The 25,826-nt window shown below is 40.9% G+C and overlaps 1 non-coding gene and 1 pseudogene across 1 annotated transcript; both read right to left on the minus strand.

Moving 5' to 3' along the window:
* Positions 1 to 8,375: 8,375 nt before the first annotated feature.
* LOC147490034 (5S ribosomal RNA) lies at positions 8,376 to 8,494 on the minus strand. The gene has a single exon (XR_015203417.1). It is a non-coding gene; the product is annotated as a 5S ribosomal RNA (ribosomal RNA).
* Positions 8,495 to 10,505: 2,011 nt separating this feature from the next.
* Positions 10,506 to 10,991, minus strand: LOC147490035 (protein TIC 20-I, chloroplastic-like; annotated as a pseudogene).
* Positions 10,992 to 25,826: the final 14,835 nt, after the last annotated feature.

The raw sequence follows: 25,826 nt of genomic DNA on the forward strand, positions 1-25,826 counted from the left end.
GCCGGATCTGGTCGGATTTGCCTCGATCCCACGCCATGCATTACACTGATAATTCTAAAACTTTTGGGAGGACGCGCCCCAGAGGCATTTTTCGGGTTCAACTTCATGCCCGTGGCGGCCGAAGTCCGGAGAACGCTTTGTTCTAAGTGGGTGAGGTGATCACCAGCTTTTTGCTTTTGACCACCATGTCGCCAATGTAGACCTCCATGGTGTCGCCTAACATGTCTTGGAACATATCCGCGGACCAGGCGTTGGTATGTCGCCTCCGCCGTTCTTTAGACCGAACGGGAGGACGCCAGTAACAATAGATCCCTTTGTTCGTGAATGAACGAAGTCTTCTCTTGATCTTCTTCGTGAGTGGGATTTGGTTGTACCCAATCGTGACGCGATCCATAAAGGAGAGGAGTTCGTGACCACAGTGTTTGGTCGACCCGGGTCAACGCGAGGCAAGTGGAAAGCTATCTTTAGCGTGGCCCGATTGACATTTGTGAAATCGACGATAAGTTTAACCGTAGCCATTCTTTTTGGGGACGGCAACAATATTGGCAATCCACTCGGGGTAGTCGACCTTTCGATGAAACCGACTTTGCTTGAGTTTTTCGACCTCGCCATTGATGGCTTTTGAAAGCGGGATAGTCGACGAGGTCGCTATTCGAACCGGGTCTAGCATTGGGGTTCACGCTTAATTTGTGGCAAGCGAGGTTAGGATCGATTCCGTGCACATCGATATACCTACCAAGCAAAAACATCTTTATTCATTGATAAGAAATTTACAAGTTGAGATCCGAGTGTGGGGTCGAGGTTAGCCCCTACATATACAAACTTCGGTCGCCTTCAGTACTAAGATTCACTTTTTTCTTTTTCTCGCCAGGGTTTTACAACCGGTGGCACGAAGCACTATTTGGCTTAACTCCGTCCGGAAGGGCTGAACCGCTGGTGGACGATCCGACCGTCGCCGATGGTGGAGCGACACTGCTCGCAACGCCGCGGGGGGTAGCCACGAACCGGAGAGTGGGATCCGGCCGCAAACACATTGATGGTGCGACCGCTATTGGCATCCGTGGTACGCGCATGGGCTGAGACGATCTCTCGAACTTTAACTCGACGGCCACCGCCGCCGGGTCAAAGCTAGAGGTCTTCGCCCGTGCATTGAGGACTTCGGGCGAAAAGCGTGTATCGGCATCGAGAGAACTTCGCTGGAAGAGCCCCCCACCGCTACGCTTTGGCGTTCGGGGTTGGACTTCGCGACTAAGTCACGCGCCATTGTGTAGCCGGAGGGCTCCCCGTATGGTGGGAAGCAATTCACGGCAAAAGCATCCGTTGATTGGACTCCGGTTACAATGGTACGCTTCAAGTTGATTGCTTCTAAGCTCCATCATGCCTCGAGGTCCGGGAAACGGAGAACTTGATGTAAAGTGGGCCGATCCGATGAATCCAAATCGATGAGGATGGCATCAGATGGCATTGTTTGGCGACTTCTTTGCAGAAACCGAACCCGAGTATTGCAGGTAATCTTATCCTCGGTCGAGCCCACCGATAATCGGTAAGATAATGTCACTAACGGGTCGGCTCTCGAGCCATTGAACCCGTAAAGGGAGCGATTGGGTCGACGAAACGGACTTGGGGAGGTTCATCTCTTGCATGGTGTGGTAAAATAAGATGTCACAGAACCGCCGGGTCGATCAGACGCCGCTGATCGGCCCAAATACTGATTTTGACATGAACGACCAATGCGTCATTGTGAGGAAGGCAGACTTTGTTTAAGTCGGCCTCTGTGAAAGTGATATCGCCTGCGCTGCGACCTGAACCACGCGGGGCGTGAGCTGCCTGTGAAGTAAAATGATAGACTTCCTGAAGAGCGCCGACCCGACGTCTTTTCTCTCGGGAAGAGGTCACGGAATCGTCCGGAAAGGTAATCACATGAATAGTGCGAGCATTGTCACGATCGGACGAAAGTTTGCCTTCTCTCGTGGACGAACGATCACGGAGCGCCCTCGACTGCTGAGAGGGCGAGCCCGTATCCCTTTGGCGGTGACGGTGAGGTGGAGATCGACTCACGCATACCACGACGAGCGCAGAACTTGTGACGCAGTCGCCATCGTGAATGCTAATGTAGTGTTTGATATAACCAAACTTCCACCGTGTCTTGGAGATAATGCTTGAGCCCCCAAAGATGCATCGGTTTCATGGCACTTTGCTTTATGAAATGCACAAAAAGGCTTGCCAGTCGATCCGCTGGCTGCCTGATGGTTGGCCGAAAAAAATGAGGCTTTAATCTTATCCAAAGATGTGGATGAGAACGGTCGACATGATGAACTCTCTGTTGTTATCCGATCGTGCACGAAGCCGGGGGCATGCGACTGGCGCTTCTTCTTGCCCCGGTGGGAACGATCCGAGACTTCGCGACCTGGTGGCTCTCGCTAAACCATGGAGTTTTAAAGTTTCTTGCAACTTGATGTACTTATCCACGCCGAAATAGAGCTTTCTGACAAATTGTCTCCGGCGTTCCTTCATCAACGACTAGCTAGGTCGCTATTTCGCGACTCGCAAGCATTGGAAAAGGCCGCTAATGGCGAAAGATTCTTTCAAGCCACTTTCCATGCACAGCAGCCTTGAACCGTCCGAGGAATTCACGAATAGTTTCGCCCTCCTTGAATGATAATTGAAACAGAGAATCAAGATCTGCCTTCTTCCGCCTGTTGTGGACGTACTGGCTGGCGAACAAATCGATGTTGCTCGAAAGTGTTTATAGAATCGATTCGATGAAAAAGAACCATCTAGAGCCATCCTTGAGGCTGGCCGGAAATAATCTGCAATGGAGATAATCGAACTTTCTTCGTGAGCTATAGAGTGCCAAACTCGATATAGCGAGCCACATGCCGACCGCATGTCTTTGCCATCGCATATGGGAAAGCGTGGTGGATAAAGTCGTGGTGGAGAGGATTTACCGAGGACCTCTGCGGTGAACGGAGATGCGCGCGATACGCTTTAAGCATCTTGTGCACAACTGGTCGAGTCCTTCTTCGCAGAGGTCCGCCAATCCTTTGGGATAACTTCGTTAAGCCGGCGATTAACGCCATTGATGCCGTGTTCGGCCCGCTTCCCGACTTGTTGTTGCCGATAACTATCCACCCGAAGCGCAACGTAGCATTTTCCTCCCCGAGCAAGGAAATGCTCTCATTCGTTATTCCTAACCGGTGGGCGAGGTTCAACTTGATCTTCTATGCTAACCATGCTTCGTGGGTTGGAGAGTTAGAGATAGATGAACTGACGAATTGGCTCTCCAATGTCGAAACCACGACGGCGCCAATGTAAAGGAGCGCTTTAGCTTTCTCCCGATTCTTGTAGAAGAACGATGGGGTTTGAACTTTGAGGGGGACCGAGGTCGCCAGTGGAACGAAACGCCTCACGATCTTCTCTCGTTTTCCTTTTGTTGGGGAGAGAAGAATCAGTCCGACGAAGTTCCGAGATGGTATTTATAGGATTCTCGGGGTGGAGATCCTTCGCACAATGCGTGTACCCTTTATGTACAAAATGTAGGGCGTAGATCGTGAATGAGTGCCGGAGTGGTTTTGGTGTGAGTCATACTCTGATTGGGAGTTGGCGCTGTAGTCCCTATTTCCCCGGTGGTGGAAATGCAAATAAGATTTTGCAATGATTACATCCGGTGGGCTGCTCGCCTCCTCGCCAAGTGTTCAATGATCAAGTATCTTCGCTCGTACCATCTACTTGTAAGGAGTCGCCAAGATCGGTCTTGAGGTCGATCGTTGAGGTCGCTTAAGCTCGGCCTCGCAAAACACACCTATTTGTAAGGAGTTGCTCCACGATCGGTCTTGGAGGTCGGCGCGTTGAGGTCGCTTGTGTTTAATCTCGCAATGTTCCTTAGTGGGGATATTGCTCCCCTACCCGATTCGAAGAATGGAGCTACCAGTGGAGCCAGATTTGTCCCACGTTGTGGGCTTATGAATTTAGGTGGATGTCTTTCTATAGCTGATTATGCCTATGTTGACCATATTGAATTATGGAGTATGAAGGAATACAATGTAAATACATCGTGGACCAAACTTATCATCATGAAAAAATACGCCTTGGGCAGGAAGCAATTTAGTAAGGTTGTTCCTATTTCCCTGGGGAAGAATGGTGAAATCTGGTACTTTGTGATTCAGTCACATTGGTCTCATACAATGTTCATACCGAAACATATACTCCACTTTATATAGACGGGATTCCAGATTGCACACATGAAGTTTTTCCGTTCGTTGGGAACCTGTTGCGACTAAATGCGGATGGTGTAACAACAACAAGATCAACTACAAAGATGTAATCTTTATACCAAGATCTATGTTCCAACAATAACCCAAGCACAACCCAAATAACAATATCAAATAGCAAAACATAAACATGTAAAGAACACACACCACAACACAAAGATTTAAGGTGGTTCGGCGAGATGCCTACGTCCACATGGCGAGATCGATGGTTACACTGGTTGAAGAAGAAAGTTAGAAGAGGAGTTGCTTTGATTGTACACAACAATCAACTCTCAATCACTCACAAAGATTGCTCTCACAAGTTTTCTCTCTTTCCGTTCGTTGGGAACCTCATGTCACTCAAATCAGAATGAAGAGTACTCATCATCGATCATGAAGGAATTGAAAGGCTACATGAATAAAGAGGAAACTAGATCGTGGACGTTTAGAATGCTTTGTCCTATTTTACGATATCGTTATTTTTCGCTCTTTAATTGATATATTTATTTAAGTCCGAAATACTCGTACACATTTTCAAGAGTTATCACAAATTTTGTTTTCCAATAGTATAGTTGATGGCACCATCTATCTATCATATTGCTATTGGCACTGAAGATGAATTGGAAGAAGTTTTTGGTCACAATGTCCGACACTCTTATTAAACTCCGGTATAATTGTAAGTCGAAACACAATAGACAATGATTGGTGTGTCGCTAGAAGCCGCTTTTTGATGACAATTCCCATTTAAAAATTGATTGAATTTTGGAGAAAAAATAAAATTAATTACCACACTCGATTTCTGTATTTATATTTTAAAATTGAATTAATTTTTCATGGCGCCAACATAAAACAGTTCTAGTAGTGACGCATCAACAGAGCTACCATAGCGCATATGTCGTTGAACCTAACTTGTCTCCACTACAGTCTACCGCGAAGCTAGCTACCTTTCCATGAAAACGCTTTCTTCTTTGGTTCAGCTACGTGGCGACATCATTGTGGTCATAAGAGTATAAGACTAGTATCAACAGATCTCAAAGAGTGATTGATACACGGCGCATTTGGCTAGCTCGGCCAAGCCATTTATAAAGTAGTAATATAAATATGCCAATCAAACAATCAAACGAGTATCGATCTTCACAATGTAATAAAAAAATATATACTTTTAGTCTAAAGATATAGAGTAAGTGAACAAGAAAGTTATAGGAGATGAAGTAATTTTTATTGGTGTGTAGAATATGGGAGATTACAATCCTTTATATAGACGAGTTACTTCCAAGATAAGTAACCTAAACCCTAATGATTTTATCAAGGTGGGCATCCACATAAGCCCCCACGTCTTTATAACAAAAACATATTATTCAATGTGGTCATTGGTCAAGGTTCTGCAATTCTTTTTTAAATTTGAGAAATACTAACATGACTGGTGAGCATAGAATTGGAAGGAATGTGTTAATCAAGACACAGTAGTGATGAAGGCATTTTAAACTCAGGACAATCGTCCGTAGAAGTGATCAATGCATTAAGAATTTTATAACACGAAACATTGAATTTATAACATAGAATTTACAAATTTACAGCAGTAACCAAAGTATATTAAAGGAAACTGTGTGATGATTTTTCTTAATCTAGAAACATAAGTATTTTGTTGATGATCAAAGAACATTTAGAAGTATTGAATCAAGAAGAAGAAGAGATCTAGAAGATGATGAGTTGAACTATGTTCTTTAATGGCTGCCTACATATTATGTAAAGAGGAATCAAACTCAAAACGTAGTTCAACTATTCTATTTATAAGAATAGAGTAGGTTTCCCATAATTACACTTTGAAAGGCTAAGTAATTAGTGTTTAACTAGGAAACAATTTGTTGTTAAGTCTTATCCAGACTCTTCTAAAAGTTCATGTTTCCTAAGTCAATAAGTTTTTTTTTTTTTTTTTTTTTGAAATGGTTATGGGGTTAAGGCAGACCCCCACCTGTGTTTATTGAACGTTGAACCTTACAAAGCCTCCCTAAGAGTTAGATCATTAGGGAAGCACACAAAGCCTTACAAAATCAAAATGCAACACACAACAAACTTGACAAAGATGAGATTACTCACTAGCTAGACATATCACAATGGGTCCTCGATCAAGAATGAAGTGATAGCAAGCAATGCTATCTCATTCTCTTACTTTTTGGCCATTAATTGCTTCACTATCTTTGGATGATCCTTCCTAAGATGAGTCTGCGCTTTCTCATAGTCACAGAAGAAACCCTCGCAAGCACAACACACATAAGTGAGTCCTAGAGTGTCATCCCAAAATTCTTTGGTGTAGTCCTCAAGATTCCTCATCTTTTTGTTTTTAACTATTGACTTTACCTTTTTCATCATTGCAAGAGTGGGCTCTACTTCTCCCGAAGAACGCTCTTGTATTCTTTTGCTTCTTTTTGGATTCGCAACACTCCATTCGTTTTGATCCTTAGACTGGGTTGTATACCCTGATGTACTCTTAGGAACATGATCTACAAATAATTCGTGTTCGGATTCAAGGAGGTCATCTTCTAATTCTCCTTCGCTCGCATTAGCTAACTCCAAAGTGTTCATCTCTTGAGTCCCAACTGCCAAGACATTTATAGGGTCTTTCTCATATGATACTACCCTACCAGTTGAGTCTCCTCTGTTAGAAGCACCCATACTAACAGTTAGGCCACCTCTAGATGATGTTCCACCTTTAGTAGCAGAGCCACCTCTAAAACTTCCTCTTGCAGAAGTGCCACCTCTTACATCACTGTGATGTTGATGTTGACAGTTGATTTGTACAAGTGTACTTAATTCCTCATGTTCTTCTTGCTCAATCATTTGGAAGGGATTTACATTCTTCACAATTGGCTTACTAGGTTGCTCTGTAGCTGGAGATATAGAAATTACATTGGAGTCCTGAGCTGTAGTGTTATTTTCCACCACATTAATGACTTCACTACTTCCCGGTTGGTACATTCAATCGTTTGCTCTTTTCGTTTGTCACCGGTCTCTTTCACTACCCATACAGTTTTAGTGTTTGATGTACAACCGACGCTTTGTGCCCAAATTTTTGCAAGTTGAGCAGCAACGGAATCCATGGATATTCAAGGTCTATGTCCATCTCCTTTTCATTCATCTTGATCCTAACTGATTTCTTGTACTTATGATCAACTGGAACCTCAACACAAAACTTTGCAAAGTTAAGCCTTTGCCTTAGCTTAGTGGCCTGGTCCATACACATAGGGTTTCCTATTAGACTTGCTACATAGTCGAGTCCATCATCTGTCCATAGTTGTTTGGGTAGGTTCATCGGTTTTACCCAAACCGGCGTTGTTTTGATAGAAGATTTCTCGAGCTTCCACCTTTCGGTGTCCAACTGCCGAATGACAAAAAGCTTCCCAAAGGATATAGATTGGGTCTGCTTCTAAGATTTGCCTCATGTCTTCCACTAAACTAAACTTGAAGTAAAATAAATCTTTGTCGTAGAGAGATGGAGTACCCACCTTTGAGTTTCCAGTTTTTTTGCACGAAATCTTGCACTAGTGGGTAAAGGCAACCTCCTTCCAAGAAGAACCCCACCAATAGTTGCTCCACTCATTTATACCCTTGTTGATAAGCTCAGATGGGATTGTTGCAACACCGTCAACTATGTTGACATTCACCTTCTTTAGTGCAGCAGAGTTATCGAGGCGACTCCTTTAAAGAGAGAGCTCCATGAAGAATTAGCGGCGATGAGTACTAACTTGAAATTTGACGAGAGGCCAAGTTAGCATTTTGAGGAGTAACATTACAAGCAACAGTTAGAGATGTTGCTAGTAAGGGGGAAATCATTGACCCGAAGCTAGTGGGTTTTCCATAGTGGTAGAGTATAGATCAATTCTTAGAGGAGAGATCTTCAAAAAGAGCCCGGCGCGAGAAGTAGAAGTTGTCACCAACGGTGGTCAAGCTTGGGAAGTTTGCCTAAAAAGGGAGCTTTTTGTAGGAACTCTTATAGCCTATGATAAAAAGATTACTAGAAATGGAAAGGGTATAAGGTTTCTCTCACTAGAACTAGAGAGGGCCACACCATGTTGCGGCCTCCCCACCCTTTTTTGCTCGAAGATTACCAATAACAACAATATTTTAAGGGTGCAACACGAGGATTTCCCAGGAGGTCACCCATCCTAGTACTACTCTCGCCCAAGCACACTTAACTGCGGAGTTCTGATGGGATCCGGTGCATTAGTGCTGGTATGATCGCACCCCACAATAAGTCTTTTTAATTGACTTGAACAACAAGAAAGCATATTCAGGTTCGGATTGGGAGTTGGAGTTCTGAACTTAGTAGTTCCGGATTTGGAGTTCCTAGTCAGGAGTTAGTTCTCCGAACTTGCTACTACAACCAGTTCTGAACCTCCTATTCCTATTTCGCTTCCGAACCTAGGAAGTGAGCTAGTCAAGACTTTAACTTAAAGCGTGTTCTGGTATTTTCTACCCACACTTAAAACCATATCCGAACAATATATAAGAAGATGTTGGCACGTGTCACATATTGATTTGCCAAAATATGTACACACATATGCCCCTTTTTTTCTTCATAGGTTGTAATTTAAACCTTTAAGGAAAAAAAGAGTAAAAAGATAGGCACTCGGCACGTCACATAACTGTATAAAAAACAACGAGCAATGTGCCTTAATATGTTATGACGAAAACCGTTTATAGCATTTCTATGCAATGGCATAATCCCCTGTTGTTATTTTTTATTATTATTATTTTATTTTTGCCAATTTAAGTCTGAAATATTAATAAATTTTCAAGAATTATACGAATTTTGTTGTGCTATCATATAGTTGACTAGTGAATGCCCGTGCCAATCAGCACTCTAAACACAATGGTAGTAATGCACATTAGGTGAAGCAATAATTTGTTTCATCCATTCTTAAAAATAATAAGGAGAATATAATGAAATTTTGTAAGCAACTTTGTAGGAGGAGAGTCGTAGCACAGGTTCACATTAAAAATGGCAATAACCAAAGTTTCTCATTTTTTAGAATTCCAACTTTGAAAATGTTATTTTATCAATTCAAAATGGATTGTCATTGTCTGTGTAAGTTGTGTCAAATATCATAGCAGAATACCACATGTAGAAGTTGCAACCTTTCTTATTGTAAATTTTATACTTTTAACTGTCCTAAGCTACGACAGAAGACAAAGGAGGTATGTGAACATCAAATGTGTGTGTCTTTTGAGCATGAATTGTCAAAAGAAAGCATAATCAGAGTCCGGTACCCCGGGGATTTGAGAACTTGTGTTCATACTTCATATCATATAGAGCATGTCTCTGAAGTGGTTTGAACTCACGACCATATTGATATTATTCATCATGTTGCACAACAGACTACGACAATTATTTCAATTGTTTATATTAGTACTATTGATTTGTTCAAAATTCTCTCGATAATGATTATTCATCCTGATTCTATTATAGGCTAACACACATTAGAGAAAAGTTCACTCCACTTTCAACAGTATATGAATTGTGAAGACTATTTTGCACATAAAAGGCTTTTGAAGGGGAGAGATGTTCAAATTTTTTCCATAAGCGCTTCGGAGCAAAGATTTTAAAAACAGTACACATATGCAAGTGCGGAGGCTCTTAGGAGACTCCTACGTAAGTAGACATGTAGTCGTAAACTTCTCGAGAAAGCTCATTTTGTTCCTATGCCTTACTCGCAAAAAGTATAGTCCGCTTCAAAGTAAAAGGGCCTTTAAGGGGGCATCCAAGGACAAAGAATCATCTCCAACCAAAAGAGATATATCTAAGAGTACCTTCAGGATCGGATTTGGCTTCAGTAAAATCCATCTTCACTCACACTTTCTTCTTCTTTCCTTTTTTTTTTTGGGTTGACTTCACGTCCACCCAAGCAGTAAAAATTTATAATTAAAAGTTGTCTCAAAAAGGAACAGGGGTGGTCAATTTCCTACTATTTCATGCAAATATAAGTGTAACAAAATTGAAGTCAAGAATCTTCGCAAGAGCTGTATTAAGAACACATTATTGAAAGTAAAGGGGGACGACAAAATCACATCAAGAAACACTTAGAAACCGAACTATAGACAGAGAGGACAACTAAAAATAAGAGTTGATGACTTCTCCACTGAATTCAACGCGGATAGAACTCTTATGCACAGAACAAAATGCATCACAAAATCCAAACAAAAATAAAAATAAAAACATGAAAGTAAATGTTCTGATCTTCCACATATGGTTGCTAATTATTCTTTTTGACATTGAACATATGCAGCATCACATACAAATGGAATGTCAATGTACATGCCACCAAGAGCACAACGTATGCATTCCATCACTGTGAACAAGTATCCAAATGATATGACCATCTAGAAGTACATCCTAAGCTTTCCCCAATACACTGCCATTAGCATTCAACGGCTTATTGTCCTAATCACCTGCAGAGTAATCTCCTGGAGCATCACCATAACCACATGAAACCGAAATAAATGTGGCCATTCTTTCTTCCTCACCACTCCAAAATAAGCCACAAAGAAATATGCCATTATGAATCAACTGGGAAGCCTTCCAATGGATTCAAGGAAAGGATAAGTAAGGAATTCCAAGTCTTCTAAGAATGGGTGGAGATGGTATGTTGTCTCTGCATACATCCATGCATATGTCTCGTGAAGTGGCATGAGATAGGGAAGGTAGGCTAACATCCTCCAATACCACTTTGGCTTTTTCGTCATATAGAAGGGTAGGGACATCCTTGGATGCTCTGGGAGGAGAAGATATGGCCTTCCTTCTGTGCCGATAAGGTAATAGTGGAATTGTGTGGGGGCAGGCTGCCATGTTTGCCACCTAGAAGTGATGTTGATGCAATCGAAAGGTCCAACTGTCACCCTGAAAATGCTTGTTAGTATGCACATTACAGCTCAGTAAGACTACCAAGTACATAATAGCTCAGCACGGAACTGTTTCGACCCCCACCTACGTGGCAAACCTCAATTAATAGGGGTCTCTATTTTATTCGTTTAATAGATAGGGCTAAACCCCAATTTGCAATACCATGGATCAATGTACAGGCCCATTAACTCATGTGTCTAAGGCTGAACCTTAGTCACATGGCTTGCTACTAATGTACGTTAATTTGTGTCTAGATTCATTTCTTATCAAAGAGATAAATATCAGTTGAGAGTTATATTCAATCACAATTACTTAAGCTACAAGAAGTCTATACTCTACACATATAAATACCAAACTATTTTTCATAAGGAACTACGTGGAAACTTGATCCCTAGATAATAGATCTTGGGTACGTAGGCAGCCATTATTTGGTTCAGTTTCATCTCCCCCAACATCAAATTCCTCTGTTTCTTAGTGCGTTCTTTACCATTGCTCTCATTATGTTGAAGCAGTTTACTGCCGAAACATAATTGGTGCCGTCTGTGGGGATTTTAGAATTCATTATCACGTGAAACAATCAAGATGGTAAGCACAAGAAGCAGACCAAATAGTCAACATATTCTTCCTGCTAATAGGAATTGCAACCCTCGAAATTCAAATTGGCCAATGCAATAACCGTTGAACAATCAAGTTGCTCTTAGTGGTAGGATCAATTCTCAACATCCAACTGTAGCAGCGCCACCGCCTCCGCCTCCGCCACCACTACCGCAAAAGGTAGTACAAGCGCCGCCACCACCCCTAACAGTCTTGCAACAAGAAAACCGACAAGTCAGTAATCCTCCATGCAGTCCGCTGTCTGTCCATGTCGATTCTTCAGTTGACATGGATATGGACGTGGACATTACTCTCACACCAACTAACGGAAAAGGTGATAGTAACAGCCAATTCACCCCTAATACGGTTGAGCGTGAGTTACGAATTTGAGTCAAAAATTTAAATAGGAACTTGAGAAGAAAACTAGCAAAGAGGCAAAGGCCGGTGGACGATGCTGCAAATTCAACAACATCAAGGCGACCACGAAGGGATAACCTCTGAGAGTAATGACCCTATTACCCGTACTTATGGGGAGAATCGGATTGGTGGGGATAATTACTACCCTAGACATGTCCGATCTCAAAGGGAAGATTTACCTCTGAGAAGCAATTTCAGGGAAGACCGCCATCCGAGATATGTCCGACATGACTGGGAAGGCGGGCATCCCAGACAAGAAGCCACAAAACATGGAGAAGCGGTATAATTATACCGACCACCCGGCCAAGGATGACTACCGGCCTAGATAGGCTGGTTACAGGGATAGATAAAGACAATCACCAATTGGAGCTGATCGTGCGTACCGGTAAAGATCTCTAACTCCAATCAGAGATAATGGAAGGTATCCTTCTCCACATGGGCACGATCAAGGCGCCCAAATTCGAGCCAATACTTTAACTCTAACAGAACAACAGTTGAAAAAGTTGATTGCAAAAGAACTTAACGATAGAGAGTCAAGGAATGTAAGAATGAAAAACTTGACAGTCAATGATGGCATACTTGATAAGTTTTCGCTCGACATTCAGGAAGCTTATCACAAACACGACTTCAAACAACTCGATTTTGAACTTTATGATGAGTCAGAAGGAGATCTTGATTTGCATGTTCTATAGTTCAAAAATAAATTGGTGTTATGGGGTGGAGATGATCCGCTCATGTGTAAGCTCTTTCCATCAACTCTAAAGGGAGAAGCATTACGCTGGTTTAGTGAGTTGCCTTCAAGATTAATTCACCAATACAATGAACTAGAAAATCAGGTTGTTAATCGTTTCCGCCACAATTGCAAGACGCCAAAGGATGTCGACTCACTTTTGAACATCAAGCAACAACGTGATGAAAAGTTATGTACTTTTGTTACTAGGTTCCGGAAGGCAGCAGCACCGCTGTGGCCGCTACCGCAAACGGCGGTACAAACTCCTCCGAAAGAAGGCATCACAGAAGAAAGTATAAGGAAAACCTTCATCCCAGACTGGACCGACCTGATAGGGAAGGCCGACCTCGCAGATTTGAGGAAAATCGCCATCCTAGACAGGTCCGACCAGATAGGGAAAGAAGGCGTCACGGAAGAAAGTATAAGGAAAACCTTCATCCTAGACTGGACCGACCTGACAGGGAAGGCTGACCTCGCAGATTTGAGAAAAATTGTCATCCCAGATAGGTCCGACCAGACAGGGAAAGAAGGCGTCACAGAAGAAAATATAAGGAATACTAATATCCCAAATGAGACTGACCTGACAGGGAAGGCCGACCTCGTTGACCTGAGGAAAATCGTCGTCCTCGACAGGTCTAATCCGATAAGGAAGGAAGGTGTCACAGAAGCAACTAGAGGGAAGACCACAATCCCAAACAAACTATCGACCTAGATAAGCTGGTTACACGCAAAGAAAAAGACAATCTCCAGTTGGACCCGAAAGTGTCTACCGCCTAAAATCTCTAACTCTTGTAAGAGGTAATGGCAGGTGTCATCTTCCACATAGGCTCGACCGGGCGCCTCATGCATTTAAATCTTCCGGATGAAATGGATTTCACTCTTCAATACAATTTTTTCCGATCTGCTGGGAAAAATAATGGAGGCTTATATCGATGATATAGTCGTTAAATCGAAGGATACTGTTGATCATCTTTCCGATCTTCAACTTGTTTTTGATAGGCTTAACAAGTATAACATGAGACTCAATCCTGCCAAATGTTCTTTTGACCTCTCTTCTGGAAAATTTCTGGGGTACCTCATGACTCGTAGAGGTATTAAGGCAAATCCTGATCAGATACGCGCCGTTATTGACATGTCATCACCAAAAAATAAGAAGGAAATTCATCGACTTACTGGTCGGCTTGCCGCTCTTCATAGATTTATTTCTAAATATTCCGATCATTGTCATCCCTTCTTCCAGACTTTAAAGAGGGCGGCAACTTGGAACATTGATTGTGAGATGGCATTGCAACAACTGAAGAAATACTTGGTCAGTTCTCTTATATTGAGATGTCCTTCAACGGGTCAACCTAGTGGCATATACCTGGCAGTTACAACTCAAGCTGTTAGTGCTGTTCTTTTCATTGATGATAGTAGACCCGTCTTTTTTATCAGAATCAAGTAGATTAGCCGAATGGGAAAGTTATCTTAATGCATATATCATTGTCTTTGAAAGTCGTACTACTGAAAAAGGACATGCTCTGGCTTATTTGATAGCTGATTTTCCGATTGATGATTCTCCTATTAACGATTTCTTGCACCAGGAAGAATCTATGGAAGACATTTGGCCGCCACTAACTGGGGGCGACGAAGACCAACATGAAAACGCAATTCCTAATCCCATTGACCTATGGATTGTTTACTCAGATGGCTCCCATAGTAAATCTATGTCTGGAATTGGATGCATTTTTGTTAAACCCGGCGGAGAAAAGATTGGGAAATCTGTGCGACTTGGCTTTGTCGCTTCAAATAACAAAGCCGAGTATGAGGCTGCCTTTTGTGCCTTGAGAACAGCTTTGACAATCGGTAATGAAGCTCCAGATTATACCGCGGATTCTCGCCTTGTTGCCAATCAGTTTAGTGGGTCTTTTGAAGCAAAAGATGTGCGTATGGCGGCTTATCTTAGTTTGATACATAGTCTTGCTCGGCAATTTGATAGCATCTCTATCACTCAAAGACCCCGAAATGACATACGTCATGCAGATTCATTGGCTTATCTCTCCGCCATCGTTAGAAGCGAAGGGTCAAGACACATCACTTTTGCAGTCATCTTTTCGTCAGTCTAAGTTTGAACGCTTTTACGCTCACTTAGTTCATTACTATCATTACGAAAAAATCTGATGAAGTTACCACATTTAGTTTTGTCAGTCTAAGTTTGAACGCTTTTACGCTCGCTTAGTTCATTACTATTATTACGAAAAAATCTTATGAAGTTACCTGATAACCCAATAAAAGTGAATATAATTTCTACTACGAATAAACGATAAAGTCTAAACGAAAGTAAAACTATAAACTAGTTTGTTACTAGATTTATCAAAGATATTTGTTTTCTACTCTCGAATCTATTGACGTAGAGTTGGAATAGAAGATTCGTTTCACTCCTAGTCCTTTAGCATTCAAGTTTTCTACAATTGACGAGTCTATCCAAAGTCTAATGAGAGTAATGGTGGAATTTATACTACGATGTGAATTCAAATAACAAGCTACGAATAACGAAATGACAAATTGCTAAGAGTTGAATCTAGATAAAGAATTAGGAGAATTTGATTTCACCTTGAATCCAACTTAATAAACTAGCATAGAATTGTTGTAAACCAATTCTTACGTTCTTACGGTAAGAATTGGTCGTTCTAATCCCTAATTATACATGGCATTTCTACCAATTCATAACTAGCATGTGAGGTTGTCAACCCATTCTCATGGCGAATCAACGACCTTCTAGAGTAGAATAGATTCTTACAATGATTCTATACTACACAATCAAGTTTTCATCAAGGCTTCATCAAACCCCTCTAATGGAGGTTTAGTCTTGATTCATCAAACTATCATTTCTCATTGAATTAAAACTAGACATAATATAAAGATTTGAACTTTACTAATTTTAACTAACAATACTTCAAATCTAATTAGTAACTAAGAATTTAATAACAACAAAAATTGAAATTAGATCTACAAATTTAAATGACAAAAATCGAAATGATCAAGAACTACTATTTTATTTCTCTAATCAATGAAGAACAATCATTCCAATAACTAATCTAAAACAATGTATGAAACTAATTAATTAACTAATTGAAAATCCAAAACTCTAGATCTACAAGCTATTTTAATGGCTACTTCCTATTCTAAGCTATCTAACTCTCCCTTTCTTAAGAGCTAAGTCTTGTTTTATCTAAAGCAGGAGACCAGATCCACAATTTCGTGCATGGGTTGAGGAGCCATGTTTTGGGCCGGAAAATCAAGCCCAAAACCCACTATTTTCAGTCCATAGAGCCCGTTTCAGTTGGCTTTGACTTCAGCAGACTTTTCATCCACTTCTACTCCTCTGATTGGGTCAAGGCTTGGACCATTGGAAAGCTCTTTCTGAGCCAGTCATTTTGTCATAAGGTAGGTCCAAATCCAAGGCCTGAGTCCAAAGATATGGTCTTTGAAAGTTCTGCTGACTTGTGCACTATTTCTACTCGTGTTGACTTTTCAGATTTTGACCGGGCTTCATAAAGGCTTTGTCTCCTTGAATCTTGGCCTTTATCACATAACTTCTTAACAACCAACCTTTTGCTCCTTTATATCACCAAAGTGGCACATTTCTGCACATAATTGAGTTCCATGCCTAAAATACATAAAAACACGTAATTAGCATTAACTCTTATTTATTATTCGCATAATTGGTCTAAAAGTAGTATTATTAAGGGGTTAAAACTACAGTTTTGGGCTCTTATCAAACCACCCCCAAACAGCATTTTGCTTGTCCTCAAGCAAATATGAGAAATTAGCATAAGTGACCAAAAATGGAGTTCTAACTAATCTCGTTTAGCTGACATTCACGATTGCATTGACCATATCACAATAAGGCGCTAAACCACTAGGAATTTCCTAGTGGACGAGTTATAGCCTCGTAAGAGTTTTCCAGTGAAGGTACTCACAAACTTCATCTATACTACAACGACTCAGAAATAAAACTATTGTTTCCTTATCTATGTCTTAATTATCTATACATCTCACTACCAATGAATACAGAATAATCAAGTCGAAACCTAAGCTAATATATGTATAATAATTTATCATCTACGAATAAACATATATACAATGAGTAATACTATGAGATGAACTAGCAGGTCTGTTTTTGAAAACTCGGAATAACGTCTTTAAGTAGGTCCTCACATAAATGTCAAGACAAAAACCATTCTGATTTTTTCACTCAAGTTTTGCTACTCCAGTGTGCAGTGGGCACACTTTACCTTACAATATCTATGACACACAGGGAAGACGGAGTCGATCAAACACATTTGCCACTTCCTATCACACTAACCTATTCCTAATTGAGCTAGAGGTCTTTATTAGGTGTTGCGGGGATTAGGAGATGGTTTTAAGAAGGAAGAGAATGGATATTCAAAAAGGACAAGTCTGAGATAATAAAGTCTTCATTTTATGTAACTTGAGAAAACCTTGTTCCTTACTTTTGCTTCTACACTTTGTTTCCATCCTTAGCCATATTTTTCTTTTCTTTGGCTTTTGACTCCTTTGATTCTATTTTTTTTGGAGTTCTAACTCTTTATTTTCTTTTATTTTTTTATTTTTTTTTATTTGGATGGAAACTTCATTTTCTTATCTGAAGCGACTAACGAATTCTTGATTTCAAAAGTTCTTCTCTTTTATATTCTTCATTTCTATTCTCATACTTATTCAAAGAATTGGGTAGGTTGATTTTTTATTTTGTTTTGTTTTGTAACAACGTAAAGGATTTGTGGTTTATGAAAGACTAAAGAAAGGCTCAGAGGGGTGACTAGCGGAAAATAATTCATAGGTTTGAATTTCTGTCTATATCGATCCAAAGAGGACCTAAATTCTCGCTTAGGATATGGTATCGTGATCAAGCAAGTAGACGTGTGATTTTTCTATCCGGATTTTACTTCTCCCTTGTGTCATTTCTCAAACGTTCACTCATATATAAGGCTTTAGGCTATATTCTCACACGATTTGTAGAATAAGTATTCTAGCCTAGATTTCAGAAACTTACTGCCAATAATCATAGATACTCATGTAACATATTTATAGATAGATGTAAGGATTATTACCTACATATTAGCCTAAGTTTCTAAAAACTATTCTAATGCAAAAGCTACGTGAGACTTCTAGATTATTGAGAGCATAGAGAAAGAAAACAATACCAATATTCCTAAGTGTATAGCATACTTTTTATTTATATTTTTAAAAAATTTGAATTTTTTTAGCTAGAAAACAAGTGCATATTATACATATCTATATCCTAACAGATGCCTTAATTACACGTGTTTCTATGCCCCTCCCCAAAACAAAAAGCATGTTTTTTCCTCAAAGTATTTTAAATAAAAAGGGTAGGAAAATACCATTGAAACGCGTGAAATTCTGGAACATCAAGGTTATAACATACTAATATAGAAAAGAAAATTGACGCAACTCTATAAGAGTTCCACCCGTAATGGGGTTAATGAGAAACAAATTTGCTTGGGACATAAGCAGACACTACCTGAAATAAAACACTTGCTTGCACTCCCGTTTAAACATTGTCCTCCTCATTTCCCTCTTCAAAGAGATGAGGTTCCTTCACATCCTGCCATGCCATGATAACTTGCCAAACCCGCCGCCGTGTGTCGTCAACTTATGCTAACCTGTCTAGTGTTACTATGTTTGATGGGGTGTAAGGAGCAACCAAATGAGGTTGCACCTGCCATCCCGGCCAAGTCATTACTCGAAATGGCGAACCACCCAATTGGTGGGTCTCATGACTTCAACCCTTTTCAATCCGTGGAACCGGGAACATAATTCGGTAGACAATCGAAAGCAGATCGCGGCAAACCAAAACAAGCATAAGAAGATACTTATGGTGTATGCTTTGGGCTCTCTTTAAGACTAGCCACTAATACTTTCGGGAATGTCATATTGATGATGTCCCTCACCTAAAGCAAAAAGGAAAACGTCACCAAAGCCGGTACTATTTATAGAAAAACCTGTCACTCCCCTAGAATATTCATAAGGATGAATAACATGGTGGTGCCTACATTTAGGAGACGGGCTACCAAGGGCTATGTTGTTGTAGCGCCTTTGGTCCATTATACAAAATACCCTCCCCATAATACTCATGGAAATATGTATAGTCATAGAGGTATGAATTATCGGTCATATATCCCCACGTGTGAATAGGATCAGGTATTGGTATTCCCGAAACTAATGCTACCACATAGTTATTGAATTCTAGGGGTGTGTCATCAACCGTGACGGAGAATTCTTGTTCTCCATCCTGGTTACAATAGAACTTAATATTATTGTAGAAAAATTCAATAAGCTTAGGTGCATACGAGTCGTCTTCACTTACCAGAAGATGCATCCATCCGAACTGCATGATCCTCTCGCGGAACCAATGTCCATAAGACTCGCTCCCCAACAAATGTTCGAAAGACTACTCCGGTATTAGTATAGGAGAAGTCATCACAAAACTACTCTCTAGAACAGCTGCAACTATCCTGGAACAACCCTCGGAAAACTGGAAATTTTTGGTGCCCACAGGGTCGAGGCGCAGTGGCTCAAGGTATGCACAGGATGGGTGCGGGTTGCTCGGTGAATTCGAGTTCCGGCACTTGAAGCTTGGGTGCGCTCACTTTTAGCCTGGGATGGGCACGGGTTGCGCTTCGGATGAAAACTGGAATTCCAACGTTTTGGGTGCAGGGTGCGCTTCGGGTTTGTTTGAGAGAGTAGGTCGCTTTAGGGTAGAATTTCTCCGACAAGGCTTAGGCGGCGGTGGCATCAACATCGCAAGTGCGCTTCGAGGAGCTGATTAGGCGAAGTCTGAAGGAAAAATAAGGTAAAGTGGGAATGAAATGTGAGAGATGAATGTGAGATGTAGTTGGGGTTGTGAGTGTAGAATGAATGCAGTTTTTATAGGATTTAAGTTGCTAAAACGAATCGGGAAGTTACCAAAAAGTTTTAAGGCAATTGCCGGAAACAAAAAAATTTCCAAAAACGAAAATGGAAACAACCCATATTCTCTATTCCAAAACAACCCTAATATCTTTTAGGTTGAATTTAGGTTAGATACTGCCTAATTCATCGAGATTTCATCCTATCACAGTATCTATTCATAGTGATGCCCATATCGGCAATATTCTCAACCCTCACTCCAAAACAACTTCTTAAAATAGATGATCATATAACGAATTATGCTAGGCTAACTAATACCACCCCCAAACAATTCGGGAAGGTGGGATTAATGATAAAAACAACGCATAATTTGAAATTAACCAACTTATATTAAAATTGAATTCCAAATAACATACGACAACCAAATTCAAATTTAATTACTGAACTAATCTTTTTACATCCGTACTAAATAAAAACAAATACAACAAAACAAATCAAATCATTAGATCCCTAAACCACTCGCTGCTAGTAGTGGAATGCGCTCGAGAAGCAGATGGCCCTTGGGCTTCCGATGGGCCAGAGCCATCCGTCTTGCGGCAATGACGCTCATGCCTCACAGACTGCTCCTCCAAAGAAGAACCCCTCTGGGGTGGGAAGCGTGCAAGCATGTCGTCTCGAAACTGGCGCTGAGCTTCCATCTCGACCCTCGTCTGTTCCCAGCGCTCATCCTCACGCCGGGCACGAGTCTCGAAGTTATGATGCATGGTAGCCTGCCGAGTTCGGAGGTCTTCACAAATAGTATTGATAGAACGCATGCCACGGTGAATCACAGCCATGCGTTCTGCATCCGACCTACACCTTTCCAAGGCATCGGCATCAAAACATGTCGTGTCATCCTCATCCTCCAAGTCAGTCTCCTCGACTACCCTCTCTTCAGGCAACCTCCAAACTCTCTGGATACACTCCGTATAAATATGATGATTTCGGTGCTCCTTCAGGCAAATCCTATCATACCTCGGAGTCACTCTCAAGGTTATCATGATCTTCGTTATCAAAACAGGGAGAAGTGCAATACTCTTTCCAACTCCCATAATCATGTTACGCAAAAACTCCAAAATACAGAACTCATACTTCTGCTCTTGGAGTATTCATAGAACGTGAAGGCAGTTCAGACCGATATCGCTGACTTTCTCATTCCCTATGACATTTCTACCAATCCATCGAGCTCTGACTAGTTGGTTTGGTTCGAGACGATCGGCGAACCACAATCGCGAGCTTCGCATTGTAGTTCCCTTCCGCGCGTCGTGTTCATCAAAGGTTCTACAATGGAACCGAATCTGTAATGTGGCATCGAGATGGTGTCTAGGTGGAATGTCTAAAATCTCAGCCAACAACCCAGTAGTAACCTCTCTCCTCCTCCCAGCCACCTTAACAAAAATTCGATTCCCATTCAACTCCCTCGTCTTATAAAACTCTCGGACCAAATCTTCGTGGTAAAATCGTCTGTCGAGTACCACAAACCACTCCAGTCTCTCATAACCATCTTGTTACCATAAAATGGCGTGAAGTGGTCGGCAGTAAAAGCGTGCTCCGGCAATATCTGGCGTCTTTGAGCCATTGGAGTTTTTATAAGATGTGTGGGTTTGAATAAGGTAGGGGGACTTGTTTTGAAACACCTTAACTAAAAATAATGGCAGGAGGCGTGGTAGTGGTGGTGGCAGTCGAAATTTTTGAATTTTTAGTGGTTTTTTGTTGTTTAAGTTGGTGGAGGTGGTGGTGGTTGTAGTTAGGAGGAGATTTGGGGTGGGTTTTAACTTTGGGCGTGGGTGTATTTAGGTTTTTTTTTATTTATTTAGGTTAGGTTTTTGAAGCTTTGTTGTTTGATAATGGCGGTTTGGAGAATGGAACACGACTGTTGGTGGAAGAAGGAGACGCACGTGCGCACGAAGTTGGGCCCAAGCCCACTTGATTTTCGGATTTTGATTTTTCGATATTTCGCGCAACTTCAAACTTAAATTGCCGCTTCGTTACCGGGCCGATTTGTGCGAATGAGATATGGAAATGATCAGGAGAGAATTTCAAATCCAATGATTCATAAAATGTTATAGTCCGACCGTTGGTGACATGTAAGAAGATGGAAAATGCCTCAAAGTGCGTGCATGACGTAAGTTATGCGAACGAATGAAATCTAATTTCATAGATAATGTCAACCCGGATCAGAATACGATTAAACGGTCTAAATAACACAAATGGACAGTTGAACAATCTAGGACGGAAACCGGACATCCCACCCCCAAATAAATTTTAGACAACGAGTTTTAGAAAATTTGTTTTAAAAAGTGGGTCTTTTAAAGTCAGATTCCCGAGACTTCTTAACTTACTATGTTGTGATTTTAACAATTTTTTTTTTTTTTTTTTTTTATGAATAAAATGTAATATAAGAAAACAAGAAAGCATTAAATGCATAATTCACACCACAGAGGGACATGACTCAAAACCCAAGAAAACATGCAAGAGTGGAAAAGATGAATTATGTTAACCGTGGACTTAGGATCTGGTACTTATAGCCACACACTCCATAAGGAGGGCCCGGTTACCTGAGTGGTGCACTTACCAATATATGAAAATGAAAGGAAGTACACCAATGAAAAAGGTCAGTCCTCGTAGACAGGGTCCTGTAAAAGGACTTCCTCTACATCAGGGGACAATAGCTCGTGGAAATGTTTTAACCGTTGGCCATTAACTTGAAAGGTACTGTTGTCCTTGGGATTTACCAAGGTGATTGCCCGGTAAGGGTGACTTGACTTAAAAGGACCAAACTAACAGGTTTTTAATTTCCCTGGAAAAATATGTAGATGGGAATTGTACAGTAAGACCTTTTAACCTACCACAAACTCTTTGCGCAAGATTTGCTTATCATGAACACGTTTCATGTTAGCTTTATAATCCTTTCTTGAGATCATAAAAGTCGCCACGGTTTCTTCAAGCTCATTCAATTGCAACTTGCGTTTGACACCCGCCTCATCAAAATTGAAGTTAAGGCTTTTTATAGCCCACATAGCACGGTGCTCCAATTCAACGGGCAAATGACAAGGTTTCCCAAATACAAGTCTAAAGGGAGACATACCTATAGGAGTTTTGAAAGCAGTCCTATACGCCTATAAGGCATCAGATAGACGCTTCGACTAGTCTTTCCTATCAGGATTTACAGTTGTTTCTAAGATCTTTTTGATTTCCCTATTAGAAACTTCCATTTGTCCGCTAGTTTGTGGATGATACGAAGTTGCTACCTTATGTGTAACTCCATACTTCTTTACTAGTGATGCAACAACTATGTTGCAAAAATGTGTTCCTCCATCACTAATGATGGCCTTGGGAATGCCAAATCGATAGAAAATATACTCTTTTACGAAAAACACAACTGTCTTATGGTCATTGCTACGACAAGCCATGACCTCTATCCATTTAGACACGTAGTCCACGACAACTAGAATATAAATGAAACCGTGGGAAACTGGAAAGGGACCCATGAAATCAATGCCCTATACGTCAAAAATTTCTACCACCATGATTGGATTCAATGGCATCATATTACGCTTCGTGATTTGCCCAAGTTATTGGCAACGAATGCACGCCTTGCAATGCACTTGGGCATCTTTAAAGAGAGTAGGCCAATAAAACCCACATTGTAGAATTTTAGCAGCTATTTTCATACCACTGAAATGGCTACCACACTCTTTTTCATGGCAGAATGAGAGTACCTCATTATATCTCACTGGGGAATACAACGACGAATAATCTGATCCGAACAATACTTAAAAAGGTAGGGCTCATCCCAAAGTATAGCTTAACTCGCCAAAACTTCTTACGTTCATTTCTTGACCGGTCATAAGGAATAACATCGACGCTAAATAATTCCGCGATGTCGATACCATGGTGCAGAAAATATAGCATCTGATGCTCATCCGGAAAAGAGTTCGGTATGGAGTCAAAATCACTATCATCGTCATTTGTAAGTCTAGATAAGTGGTCAGCAACTACGTTTTCGACCCTCGTTTATCCGTTATTTCTAATGTGAATTCTTGTAGGAGAAGAATCCATCGGATCAACCTCTCGCTTAGCATCCTTCTTTTTGCAGAAAGTACCTAAGGCTGCATGGTCCGTGTAAACTAGAGTCTTAGAACCAACCAAATAAGGGCCGAAACTTATCTAAAGCATAAACGGCATTAAGAATTCTTTTTCAGTAGTTGTATAATTCCTTTGAGCATCGTTTAAAGTTTTACTAGCATAATAAATAACAGTAGATTTATTATCTAGTTTCTGTCCCAAGACAGCACCAACTGCATAATCACTAGCATCACACATGAGCTCGAAAGGTTTAAACCAATCAGGAGGCTGTATAATGGGTGCAAAAGACAAGGATATCGACCCATCGCGGCAGTTTATAAGCGCATTGGCAGTCGCCAAGAAAGGACGCCCTAAAATGATCGGAACAGAGTCGTTAGCGACTTATGTATCGAAGATAACAAAATTAGTAGGATAGTAGAAATCATGGACCTTAACAAGCACATTTTCAACCACACCCTTAGGGTACTTAATTGATCGATCCGCTAATTGCAATGTCATTTTAGTAGGTTGCATCTCTTGTAGACCTATTTGTTTGTATAGATAATATGGGAGTAAGTTAACACTCGCCCCCAGGTCTAGTAAAGTGGTTGTCGTGTGGGAATCTCCTAAGGTGCATTGTACAGTAGGACGACCAGGGTCCTTGTACTTAACGATTCCATTGTGTTCCGTTAAAGTTGGAAATTGTTCAGTTAAAAAGGCGTCTTTAGGAATATTTGTCTTACGCCTAGTAGTGCACAACTCTTTAAGAAACTTAGCATGGTGAGGTAATTTTTTTATCGCTTCAAGAAAAGGAAGGTTTATCGTTATATTTTTGAAAACTTCTCTAATCTCATCGAAATTAGTATCCTTAGTTAATATTGCTAATCTCGGGAAACAAATGGTTTCTCTCTATATTTAAGCGTAATAATCAATAGGATGTTTAACCTTGGCTTTTGTTTCTTAGGTTGTGGTTTAACCGGTACCTCTACAGGGGTAGGCTCTTCAGTTTCTATTACGGTATCTAGTATAATCTGCGGTGTAGGGACAACTGGTGGGGTAACTATAAGCATAGTTACTTTGTTATCAGCCACTCTCCCAGAACGGAGAGTGAAGATGGCATTTAGCTCTCCTACGTTTTTATTTTCCGTACTAGTATTACCATTTACCTCAAAGGCAGTGTTTGGTGTTTTCGGATTAGGTATCGCTTGTCCTGAAAACACACCTTTGGGTTGTACTTTCTTTTGAGCTAGCTACTGTAAGGAAAGTTGGATGGCTTGTAAAATCTGTTATTGAGATTGCATAAAGGTATTGAAACGATCCGGTTGTGGAAGAGTGTTAGCTTTAGGTTGTGTGACAGGAACTATGTCACGTTGATTATTAATGGGTGGATTTTGGTAGTTATTATTTACCGGAACGATACCTCTATTAGCATTATAATTATTATTGTTATAATTATTATAATTACCCTGACCTTGTGCTTGACCTTGTCGTGGTTGCGCTTGGTTGTTATAATTATTATAATTACCCTGACCTTGTCCTTGTCGTGGTGGAGCTTGGTTGTAATTGTTTGCTTGCCTAACATTTTGATTATTAAACCCTAAAGGTGTTACTTGTTGATTATTTCTCCAACTGAAGTTGGGATGTTGTCTCCAAAGGGGTTAGGAATAGGAAAACTATTAATCGAGCAAACATTATCTTGTTGTGACTGTTGTTGCTCATAGGCGAAAGGACAATAGGAGTCGGGATGCTCTGGACTCAAATAGAAATTACATGGATTGGAGTTGGCATTCATAACGGGGATAGGCGTTTGTTGAACAGAAATAGCCTCTACCTTTTTAGTTAGAGATTCGATTAAACTTTTAAGTTCCGGATCGGGTTTCATCTCAAACATACCGGC

Source organism: Coptis chinensis, chromosome 7, assembly GCF_015680905.1.
Source record: "Coptis chinensis isolate HL-2020 chromosome 7, ASM1568090v1, whole genome shotgun sequence".
Taxonomy (NCBI): Eukaryota; Viridiplantae; Streptophyta; class Magnoliopsida; order Ranunculales; family Ranunculaceae; genus Coptis; species Coptis chinensis.